The following is a 12786-nucleotide window of genomic DNA, read 5'->3' on the forward strand; positions in this document are numbered from 1 at the left end:
GCCAAGACCAAATTTTGAAGCATCACAGGAAAGAGTGACTGGTTTATTTACATCATAGCATCTTAATGTAGGTGGGGTGCTAATTTTCTGTTTAAGGTCTTCAAATGTCTTCTTATACTGTTCTAACCATGACCATGTAACAGTTTTGCACATCAGCTCTCTTACAGTTGCTGTCAACTCACTGAAGTTTGGTATAAACTTGGCTAAGTAGTTGACAATGGCTAGGAAATGCTGTAGAGCTTGAATATTGTCTGGTGCTGACATCTCAAGAATAGCTGCTTGCTTGGTTGGGACTAGTCTCAAGCCAGTACTGGTAAATAAATGACCTAAATATGTAACTTCTGGTAGTCTGAGCTGGCACTTTAGAGGACTGAGCTTCAAGTTTACTTCATGTGTTCTGTCTAGAACTCTCTTTAGGTTTCTGTCATGCTCTGCTTCACCATTGCCTCCAACCAATAAATCATCTACTATTATTGCACAAGGATAACCCGAAAAAATTTGCTCCATTGCACACTAGAAGACTTCACTTGCAAACTTTATTCCAAATGGCATCCTTAGGAATCTGTATCTGCCAAATGGGGTACCAAAAGTGGTTAGTAATGAGGATTTGCGATCAGGCATCACTTTCCAAAATTAAATTTTTGCATCCAAGACAGAAAAAACAGTGGCATTCAGTATTAGAGCTGCAACCTCATTGACTGTATGCATTGGATGATGTGGTCACTTCAATGCTTTGTTCAGATCTCTTGGATCAATACATATTCTGATTTTATCTGAACCTTTTCTTGGGAGCTGCTACCATGGATGACACCCATTCAGTTGGTTCTGTAACAGGACAAATTACACCTTGCTGTACCATTTTATCCAACTGAGCTTTGACTTTATCCTGCATAGCTATCAGAACTTTTCTTGCTGGTCTGACTACTGGAATGACCTATGGGTCTACCTTCATGGAGTACACAATAGGAAGTTTGTCCAGCTTGTCATTGAAAACATCAGCATACTCTGAGAAAATGCCTTCAAAAAATTGGAACTAGGATATGCACTTATGTGATGAAAGCAGATTTATTCTCAAGCTGTCTTTGAGACCATATAAAGACTGCACTGGTCTTCAACTACATAGAATAACAAGCTACAACAGTTCTTAACCAAATAACATTGAAAGCATCACCAAGCTTTTGGTATGAATTTCTTCACCTCCATAAGCAACAAATTTCACACTACCAGCCACATTGAGTTGCTCATTAATTCTCACTTTAGCAAATGTGTCTGCTGATATAACATTACACTTTGAAACAGTGAATACTTTAAGCTCTGTTAATTTACCATTGATGCAGACTACAAAACACTTCACTCTTTGCCAACAAATTAACTGCATCAACTCTTTCACCAATTACTGATACACCATCTACATAGAAAGTAGAGTGCTGCAACTCTACTTCATCAATTTGTTTTTTTGAGTGACCCTTCTTTACAACTGTGTGGGGTTTACTTGATTTGCAAAACTTTTGAAAATGGCTCCATTTTTACACTTGTGACATTGCTGAGCAAATGTTAAGCATTCTCTCTTCTAGACTCATGATTGGCACCACAGTTACAACAGTTAACAATAAAGCTGGACTTGGGTTTTGCTGATTCACATTTGTACTGCAATGAGCATGCTGCTTTAACTGAACTGGTCTTAGACCTTGCTGGAAAACTATGTGGTTTCCCTGGTGATCCAGCAGGGGTTGTGGCTGCCATGTGCTTAGGCCTACTTCTGTTTGCCATGTGTTGCATGCTATCTACATTTCCTCTGGAGCCTATCATGCTCTTGTCACTTGCAAGCGTACTTGTTACTTCATGGATTTGACAAATCTCAAATGGCTTTACTCAATGTTAAATTACTGTCATGAGGCAAAATCTTTCTCACAGTAGCACTATTAATACCACACATGATCCTGTCTTTTATTAACTCATCTTTTAAGTTACCAAACTGATACATTTTGGCTTTGTTTCTCAGGTCATTTATATAAGCTGTAAAAGTTTCCCCTGGTAACTGATCTCTCATGTAAATCAAATGCCTCTCTAATGCAATATTTCTCTGGGGGGGGGGTTACACATTTATCTGAATTTGGGCTTCAAATACTCAGGGTCTTCCCTTGATTCAACCTGTACACCAATATGACAATTTTCACCTTCTCCCTCATATACCGCTGGTGCATACACAAATGAACTCACTCTTTCAATGGCCTCTGACTCAGCTAGGTTTAGCAAAATGAATGCCCTGCTACTTGCATCTTTATCTGAATCAGCTGCTTGTATAAAAGTACTATGCTCTTGCTCAAATATTCTCCAATTCTCTGCAATATTCTGATCAAATACAAATGGTAAAGCTTCTGAAATCTGTCTGCCATATTAACACATACCAGTGAAGGGTTTTGCAAATAAGCACAAATGCATTCACATATACATATGTCAGAAATGTATGCCAATATCTATGACTTTGCCCAATAGCACAATTATCCTCTGTATAACTGAACGTTGTGAAATAAGTTTTACTGTAGTGCAAGAAATCACCTTATCAGTTTAAGGAAACATTTCAAATAACTGCACAATGCAAATGAATTGGGCAAAATAAGCTCAGAGTCAGAAACATTTTGAAGTAATTGCACTTTGTGAATAAACAGTACACAGCACACTGAAATTCCCCCAAAATGGTGGTACCTTGATATATAATTCTTTACAGTGCAAGAAACACTCTGTAATGGTGGCACTTTGTAAATAGACACACCCAGCACAAGAAACATTTTGAAATGGCTATGCTTTGACTGCACTTCATGAAATAGTTGCACTTTGCACACATATAAACTCTTCAGAATACATGCACAGTAATAATCACACACTCTGAGCACTTTTACACACTTTGAAATACTTTGAATAACTCTAGTTATGCCCTTTATACAAAACAGTCATAGTCATGCCAAAACACAGCACTTTGCCAAAACACATGTAGTCTCCTTGCTTTATTTATGCTTAATGTGCCTTTTTTGCCTTTATTATATTAATTTTGCCTGTTTAATCTCTTTTCATGGCCATTGCACTTTTCTTGTGCTCGTTTTACTCTAAAAATGCCCATTTTGCTTCGAATACACTTGTTTTGCTTTAAACATTCTCATTTTGCTTTTGTAGCAATTGTTTCATCAAATGTCTTAGTCTTAAACATTTCCCTTGGTCAATAAACCATTTGTGCCTCCTGCTTGTTTAATAATGCAGTTTGTGCCCTTGTAATGCTCCATTTTATCTTTTTTATAAAATAATCAGTTCTTGCAAATTCTCATTACCTTTGATTCTTTTCTGGCTCTTTTTCATTCTTGTTTCCTTAGTTTACCTTCACTGTAATCTCTGCACCTCATGGCTCTGAATATCATTCTCTGGAATCCCGGTTCTGACACCATGTCACTCTCCTACTTTGGATACAATAGGTGAGTCTTCATGGGTTCTGTTCAAGCAGATTTATTATATACAAACATATCACATTAGAAGTTTACTGACTTTAACTAAAGTAACTTATATACAAACTAACTACTGCAATCATACATGCTCACTCTCTGGCTGCACTCTCAAAATGGCACTGGGAATAGCACGTGCCTGGTATTTATATGGGCACGTTCAGTCCTTGATATGCTTTTTAAAGATACAGCACATACACTTTGATCTTGTCAAAGGAAAAATAACTTCAAAATGATCAACACATGGCAGGTTCAGGTTAAGGCACTTTAATCTTGCAGCAAGGAGACAAAAACTTGCTAATACAGAGTTTGTCTAACTGGAATCAGGAAGTGAAATTACTTTTATACATTTCTTACAAGGTATTGCCTACTAAGCTGACATAATAAATCACAAGTTCTTTCAATATTATTTCTCAGCAGCTGTTTGTCCATGATTTTCTGCTGGCATATCAAGTTCACAAAAAAACTTCCTAAGAAAAACAACGTGGCCTTGACGACCACCGGTCAGATACAACTTTTTACTATGCAATGTTACCATTCAAGGTACTATGGCTAATTAAAGCACAAAGCAAGTACAGATTGCAGTTCATTTCTTCAAGCAGTCTTTTGTCTGATGTATCTCTTCTTTTCCGCAGCTGTGCATGTTCTCATAACACGAACAGGGCTGATTGTTCATATTCAATCACATTATAGAAAACAGTATTGTTCTATTCATTCACTATTCATTCATTTTCCTGACCTAGCAGATAATCACCTGCTTCCCAGTACATTTCCAAAAGGCATAAACATGAATTTTGCTGTGATAGCAAATACTAGGTCAGAGAGCAACTTGCAATTTCAGAAAGCATACTGCAGTTTGAAAAGCATCTTATAATTTCATATAGAATTGAGCTGTACATAAAATAGAATGAAATGTGTTAACCCTTTTAGCTTCTAATAAGCACTAAACATATACATTAATACATATTCTTCTAACATATCTACAATAGGTATGGCCAATAAGATGTGTAGGAGCTCACTGTGGCAAATGTGGTACACTTGAGTTATGCATCCCCGGAAATGTATAGGGTGGTTCTTGAAGAAGTATGCATTGTACTCAGTTACTGGTGTGATGAAGGCTGTGAACTGTGGAAGGATAATGGCCTTTGCGGATGTCCTGCACATACTCAGGAGTTATGTTACATACAAGTGAGTAGTCACAACTGTGGGCACATGCTGGTGGATGTTCCACATTACCATCTACCTTAGTAGACAGAGCACATACTGCTTGGTCTGTTCATAGGGTGTGCTATCCACATTACCATTGGGTTGTGCATTTGCTTTTATAATGTAACAATTCTCCCCATTATTTTGTTTCATCTCATGTGTCTCCATGGCTGTGGCTGCAATCTTTTGTGTGTGTTGACAATGTCTGTATTATACTAATATCACAGTAGGATTCAATGATTGTACACAATTTTCTGTCCTCCAGACAGCTGCTTGGATACCAGATGTGTATGTCATTCTTGACATCTGAAAATTAAATAATGGACATGAAAGGGACTAGCACACAGCCCTGAGGAATGGACCTGATTACTGGACTCTAGATATAGGTCAGTTCACACACTTCAACATATTTAGATGTCACATATGTGAACCAGTGGCCTACCCACTTCGTGATATAGGTGTTTATGGCTACTTGTGACAGATCACAGTAATAACTTAGTGAGGATTTGTGGAAAATGTCTTAGCCTAGACAAGTTCTGCAGAATGATAATGTTGTCATCATTCATGTCGTTGTTGATCTTCTTGAGGACATCTAAGAGATGTGACAGACATGGGTGTAGCATGTACAAATTGCACATGTCTTTCAGACACAGCCGTGGTATTACCAGTGTACAATAAGAAAAGTTCCATGATGACATGTCAGTCTACCTAGCAAATGTGAGAGTCAGGATATGGTTATACATGCATGCATCAGATGCTGTTCCCCTCCCCAGTCAAATGGATGCATGCTGATGTACACCCTCCTATGGCAACATATTCCATCTGGAGGTTGTGCTGAAGTATGTACCAACCGTGTCTGGTAGGTCCATGTTCTGAAATCACATTCCACACACAGGTACCATGCAGACAGTTGTACAACTGTAACAATGTCATGTACTTACATCAATTGCACACCATATGCATATATGTGTTTCATGGGCAAGCTGTGTGTGAGAAGCCTGATGCCATATTAGGACACATTACGGATTAGGTGTTTGTGGCTCATGCATAACATTTACTGACATAAATGCAAATAGTCAGACAATGGTGCTGTTGACCCCCCTCAATAATCTTTGCTTCTAGCAACACAACTGCATATATAATGAATCCCCCAAGGTTGCAATTGTTTCAAAACATGTGATACATTGTTGTGCATATCACAGATTAACAACATGTGTATGATACAAGACTTATGTAACCATGTAATCAGTATGGATTTATATTGTTGTGTGTCACAGAGCATTTAATTATGGTATGTAAACACTTGCACACCTATGCCATATTGCAATTGTCACTGTGATGGTGAAAAGTGAAATATGTCAACAGTTGATCTGCTCCACTACAACAGCACATGTCCTAATATGACAACAGTATACATACAAGTGTATCATATTATGTCACTCATGCCACTCAACAACAAGCACCGTTATGACTCTGTCATAGTTCATGTTGTGGTGAATGACTTGAGCCATACCACTCTGGACTATATGAAGAAATACGTGACTGAACTCTCATATTATGTGTCCCAGACATATATGACCCTAACTCTAAGCAGCATTCTACCTTCACCCAGGATGATGCCACAATATAAACAACAGATAATGGTCTTCAACAATTGGCTTAGCTTCTGGTGTCAGTTCAGTGGGATCCAGTATCTCTCAGCCTGGGATGACATGGTTGACAAGCCACATTTCTTTGCCAGAGATGGTCTGCACCTGTATCCTCTAGGCTGTTAAATACAGGAAAGGTACTTGCCCCCCCCCATAGTGCATTTTTAGGCAATGTCAAAATAACAAAAGTTCTGAAGTAACAACATCCAGTGGAGGCAAACATACAGTTCTGCTGCTTAATGCTAGGAGTGTAAACATGAAGCTGAACCGGAGGATATTACCAACATGCTAGCTAACAGATTTGGTGCAAACTTCAAACCCCTGGCCCCGCTGGCCTCGCTGGCTATACACCAGCTGGCTATACACCAAAGCATACCTGAAACCAGTCCTCTGTCTAATATCTCTAGATGTTATGTCATATCTGCGCTCTACAAGGCTAAAAACAGCTTCAATGGTACCAGATAACATCCCAGTTTGCTTACTAAGCAATCTAAAACTGGACCTAGTGGACCCAATTAGCATATTTTTTAAAAATATCCTGAGAACTGGCTTTGTTCCAGTGGAGTGGACAACAGCAGCAGTTATCGGCTTGTACAAAGGGGAGGCCATCAACTGACCCTGGGAACTATAGACCTTTAAGTCTAACCAGTCTCATTTGCAAGGCCATGGAAAAAATCATCATGGACCTTATCAACAAGGACATAGGTGACATTCCAACTCTAGACCCAACCCATTTTGGCTTTGTTTAGTCTAGGTCATGTTTATTAAACCTAGTAGAGTTCTTCAATAAATTCGCCAAAGCCCTGGATAAAGGTAGGACAGTTCGTACCACCTATCTGGCCAAGGGTTTTGACATAATCCCCCACACAGGTATCAGTGATAAATTCCCCCAGCTGGGAAGTAACCCTTGTGTCACTAGATAGTTAGCCAATTGGCTCACCAACAGAACATGTACTTTCAATGTTGGTTACTCAACCTGTACCAGTTCGGCCATCACCAGTGGTGTACCACAAGGATCTGTGCTGGGCCCTTTACTGTTTGGAATCTCTTTCTTGCACATCTAGGCTAAATTAGATATTCTTTGACTTACTAATTTTGCTGATGATTGCAACTTGGATGCAATCATTGAGTCCCCCAGTGATATTAACATATTACAGCATGAGGTAGCAGAGACAAATGATTGGTGCCAAAGCCACATGGTCTAAAACTACACTCAGAAAAGTGACATTATTATTGCTTTTCAAAGTGGAATTCCCAGCTAATTACAGTATTGCAAACCCCCCCCCCCAAGCTCAAACCCAGTGGTGTGAGACCTGGGAACTCAGGTAGATAGTAATCTGAAGTTTGACCACCATATTTTCACAGTGGTAAGGAAAGCCTTTTATATAGTGCACCTCATAAGTCAGGGCATCACATCCACATCTGAGGATTTTATGACACCACTGTACAAAGCACTCATCAGACCACTGATAGAGTACAATGCTCCTTATTGCATCTACCTTACCCAACACCTGCAGTAGCTGGAGATACCACAGATGTTTCTCAACCAGAAAATACAGGTCTACAAACCATGCTATGACATATGTGGATACACTGAAATAACTGTTATTGTACTCTGTGTTGTATAGGCTGCTGAGAGGTGATGGGTGCCTGGCCTACAGACCAGTCTTTGACCCTGCCCTAATGAAATTGCTGCACATCTGCAAATTAATGGCACAACAGTCACTCACTCTAGGGATCTTAGTCTAACCTGTGAAAAATCAGGAATAAGGGGTTACCAAATTCTCCTGCACTACCACTCGGCTTGCTGGCCCCTACCCTCCTAAGATCTGCAGACTTGCCTCCTGTGCCTTTCCTCAGCACTACTGTAGAGAAAAATCAAGAATAAGGGGTTACCAAATGTATGTTGCTTTAAAATAACCTTAACTGATACTTAGAAGGGTTGTGTGCATTTGAACGGAAAATGCCAGATTGCACCTCTATCTCCCTCCTATATATTTCCTTTCCTGTCCCTGTAATTCACAAAATAACACAAATTAAATAAAACAGAAAAAAAACAAAAGAAAACAGACCATTAAATCCTAACTTGAGCCATTCTACAGAGAGTTTCCTACCTTAGTAGCCTTCGCTTTGGGAATTTAGGCACCTCTAAATTCACCCATGCTTCGCATGAGTTCAATATGTGCCCTACCCTGCCCCCAAATTCCTCCCACACCCCACTACATCTAAATTTATCTTACATCATAACCACATCCACAATTTTACTCCAACTAGAACAAACCTTCTGACTCCACCCCTCTCCACCCAGCAGCTCATTTATTCCCACCCTACAACTATCCTAACACTATCATACCCAACATGTTTATACTTCTTACTTGCTTTTTTCTTGCTCACCTAACATCATATCACAGCTCCACAATAGACTCTCCCAAACAGTTTCACTGCATCCTCTCATCAGTTTCCATCCAACACCATCTATGCAACTACACTTCCCCAAACACCAAAAAACACATTCCCATAGTCCCATTCAAATATCAAATACCCTCAACAACTAAGCAAAAAACATCTCTAAAATATTACAGGCTACTTACTATCTATACAAAACTAATACTGGCTGCCATCTCTATTTAACCCTCAGCGGTGACATCTACCCAAACCTTGGCCCCACCTCCTCAATCTCCACCAATAACCCCACTAAAAATAACTCCCTTCACTCTAATCTCTGCCAACAAATAAAAATCTGATCTCCTCTTCCTGTGCCTAAACATTAGGAGCATATGTAATAAAATGCAAGAACTACATGCCACCATGTAAAATATACTCCCCTGACATCCTCATCCTAACAGAAACCTGTCTCAAACCTCACATCAAAAGTGAATAAATACTACCCTCCAGCTATAGCATCCTTGGTGCAGATAGACTATCAAAGAAAGTTGGCGGTGTAGCTCTCATGTTTAAACACCACCTCAACATTCAGACTCTCAACAACTCGGTCCACCAGATTGGGAAGGAATAAATCTTATATGCCAAACTCAAACTAAACCCACATACAACCATAAACATTATCAGCTGCTACTTCCTCCAGTCCAAAATACTCCTCTCCTAGAAAACCTCCTGCATTGGGCCAGTCTTTCTCTACCTGAAGAAACCATCATCCTCTGTGACTTTAACATAAACTGGAATATATCCTGCAACATTGAAACCAAGCAATACACCTAAATCTTCATGGTTTCTCCCAATGAATACAATCTCCCACCCATATAAATAAAACCCCAACAAACATAAGATCCTTGACTGGATACTAGTCAACAAAGATCCCCACTCCTAAACAACAGGCTGTCTACCAGACAGTCTCAGTGACCTCAGTGACCATACCCCTACTTTCCTCCTAAAACACCATGTTAAAAAAATGCCAGTCCCAGTATCTATAGACAAATCCCTAACAAAGCAAATTTTAACCCCCTCTATTTAATTTCTCTCTCCAGAAATGTATCTGGACACCACTAAAATACCTCAATCTAGATGAAGCAGTCCACTTCTTCAATAGCACCTTCCTCAACATCCTAAACACTCATGGTCCCCTAAGAAATGGCAGAGTCAAAACAAGAAGTTCCCCCAGCTTCAAAAAACCACCCAGGGACTGATAAAAAATAAGGATAAAGCATGGGAACACTGGCACCAAACTAAATCTCCCTCTGCTAAGCAACCATTCCTTGAATTGTGCAACACTATTAAAAAGCAAATAAAAAAACAGATAAAGCCCTTTACTATCAGTCTACCCTAAACTCCACCCGTCATAATCCTAAATGATTCTGGTCCACAATAAACTCCATATTCCACACAAGTAAACTAGGCACCCCCCAACTACCATCCTCTCCTCCTCCAGTAGTGTAGCTGACTCCTTTAACAAACACTTTACAGAAACCATATTATCCATAGCCAAAAACAACACTTCTCACAAACTGCTCCCTCTCAGCCACACAACCCCAATCCCCCACCTACTCTTTCACATTCTCCACAGTACCTACCTCCTATATAAGGTCTTATGACAAAACTTCAGCCCACAAAACTTGCAGCAGACAACCTTCCTTCAGAATATCTAAAAATTGCAGATGTCACCCTAGCCTACCCAATTTCCATATTAATTAACTGCTCCATATCTGAAAGCTATGTACCTACTCTGTGGAAAATTTCACACATAATTCCCCTACACAAAAGTGGTTCCTCCACTGACCTTTCCAGCTACCCCCCCCCCCATTGCCATCCTTTCCCCACTGTCCAAGATCCTTGAGAAATGTATTAACTATCAAGTATTAAATTATTTCCTAGCAAATAATCTCCTCTCTAAAACCCAACATGGCTTCAGGCCATATCACAGCACTATCTCCACCTTAGTCTCCTTCTCCAACATGATCCTACAACATATAAACAATGACTTATTCTCCACAGCTATATTTCTGAACCTATCAAAAGCTTTTGATATGGTATTACATGATAGTACAGCGGTAGCATTGTTGCCTCACAGCAAGAGGTTCTCCTGTTCGATTCATGGTTGGAGTGCATTCTGTGTGGAGTCTGCATGTCCTCCCCATGGTCAAGTGGCCTCCGAAAGACATGCATGAATGGGCATGCCTTTGCTGAAGGTTGGGCGTTGGGTTGGCAACTCGGCACCATAAAAAAAAATCTACTACCAATTGTTAGCAGACTGGAGTTCCGCTGTGGTGACCCCTAACCGGGAAAAGCCAAAAAGACAAACAGATGATATACTTCTCTCTGTCCTCTCTAATCTCTCCTTTTCCTGCTCTGCCACCAACTGGTTCCATAGTTGTCTGCCAGGCTGACAGCAATCAGTTGTTTGGCAAGATCAGCTATACCCTCATCTCTTCGTAACTCTTAATGTCTCTCAAGGCTCCATTCTTAGCCTCCTACTATTTTCCCTATTCACTAACAACCTACATACCTCCACCAAACATGGTACTTTCATCCGATACACAGACGACTCAAACCTCATCTGCTCCATCTCCACTTTACCAAAACTTCAAAAGATCATGCAAGGGTCATTCACATCTGTAAAAAGCTGGCTATCCAGTCCCCAACTTCTACTCAATCTCAGCAAAACCAAACTCCTTATCTTCCAACCCCCCCAAATCTAACCAGACTACCTCCCACTTCAACATACATGTCAAAACAGCACCATTATCCCATCATAGCATACCAAACTTCTTGGTTTGGAGATTGACAACAATCTCAAATTTGGCAACCATATATCTCTTACCATAAAAAAGTACACTAAAAACTCGGAGTGCTATATAGAAACAAACAATAGCTAACCATAGCTGTCGGAACAGCGATATCTGTGCAGTAACAGAAACCTGGTTCAGGGCTCCCGAGAGCACCCCAGCACTACCAGGTTATACCTCATACCATGCTTTTCAGCACCCAAAACTTGGACCGAACCACAAAAGGACGGGAAGTATCGATATTCCTCAAAGATACCCACACCTCCAGGTTGGTGGCAAAGCACGAAGCATCAGAGACTATCCATGTGCAACTAACAGTGGGTAAAACTGCCTTCCAGTTTATAGCCTGCTACAGACTACCCTCCCAAACCCAGGAACCCCACTCGGCTTCCTGAGAACACTGGAAAATATGAAGGTCTCTCCAAACACCATTATATTGGGCGACTTCATCTACCCAAACATAGACTGGGAGCATTACTCTAGCTCCAACACCCTAGCCCAAAGGTTCCTAGAATTCATAAACTTGAATGCTATGGAACAACTTGTTACCACTCCCACAAGAGGGGAAAACATACTGGACCTGATCATCACCAACATGGGGACTCTATGCTCCAGACCAGCAGTGCATCCCTCACTGGTAAGATCAGAGCATAAACTGATCTCACTGGATATTCACATCCCGACCCCACCCCCTACCCAGAAAACCACAGTGAAAAACTTCTCTAAGGCAAATTTCACACTCCTCAAAACTGAGGTGGAATCCTTCAAAGTCCCCGGGCCTGTGGAAAATACGGCCCAGACCGCAGAATCCTTTATAAATGCATTCTATGAACACCTTCAGGAATGCATGGATCATGCAATCCCAAATAATACCAAGACCCAATCCTCCAAAGGCAGACATCCTGTCTGGTGGACCCCAGCCATAAACAAACTATACAATAGAAGGAGGAAGCTACTTCATGATAGAGCAAAATCCCAAAAAGGGAATGCATCTCTGATCAGTATTAGCAAAAAACTAAGGGCACTCATAAAATCGTCTAAGGCCAGCTTCGAGAGAAAAATTGCACAGGACACTAAGGATAATCACAAGGCTTTCTTTAGTTATGTTAGGAACCTGGGTGGGAATTCCCAGATATGCTCAGAATTAGTCCAAAATGACAAAAAATACACCGAACCCACAGACATTGCCAACATCCTAGC

This window comes from Protopterus annectens, chromosome 4.part1, assembly GCF_019279795.1.
Source record: "Protopterus annectens isolate FY-2018-M chromosome 4.part1, PAN1.0, whole genome shotgun sequence".
NCBI lineage: Eukaryota > Metazoa > Chordata > Ceratodontiformes > Protopteridae > Protopterus > Protopterus annectens.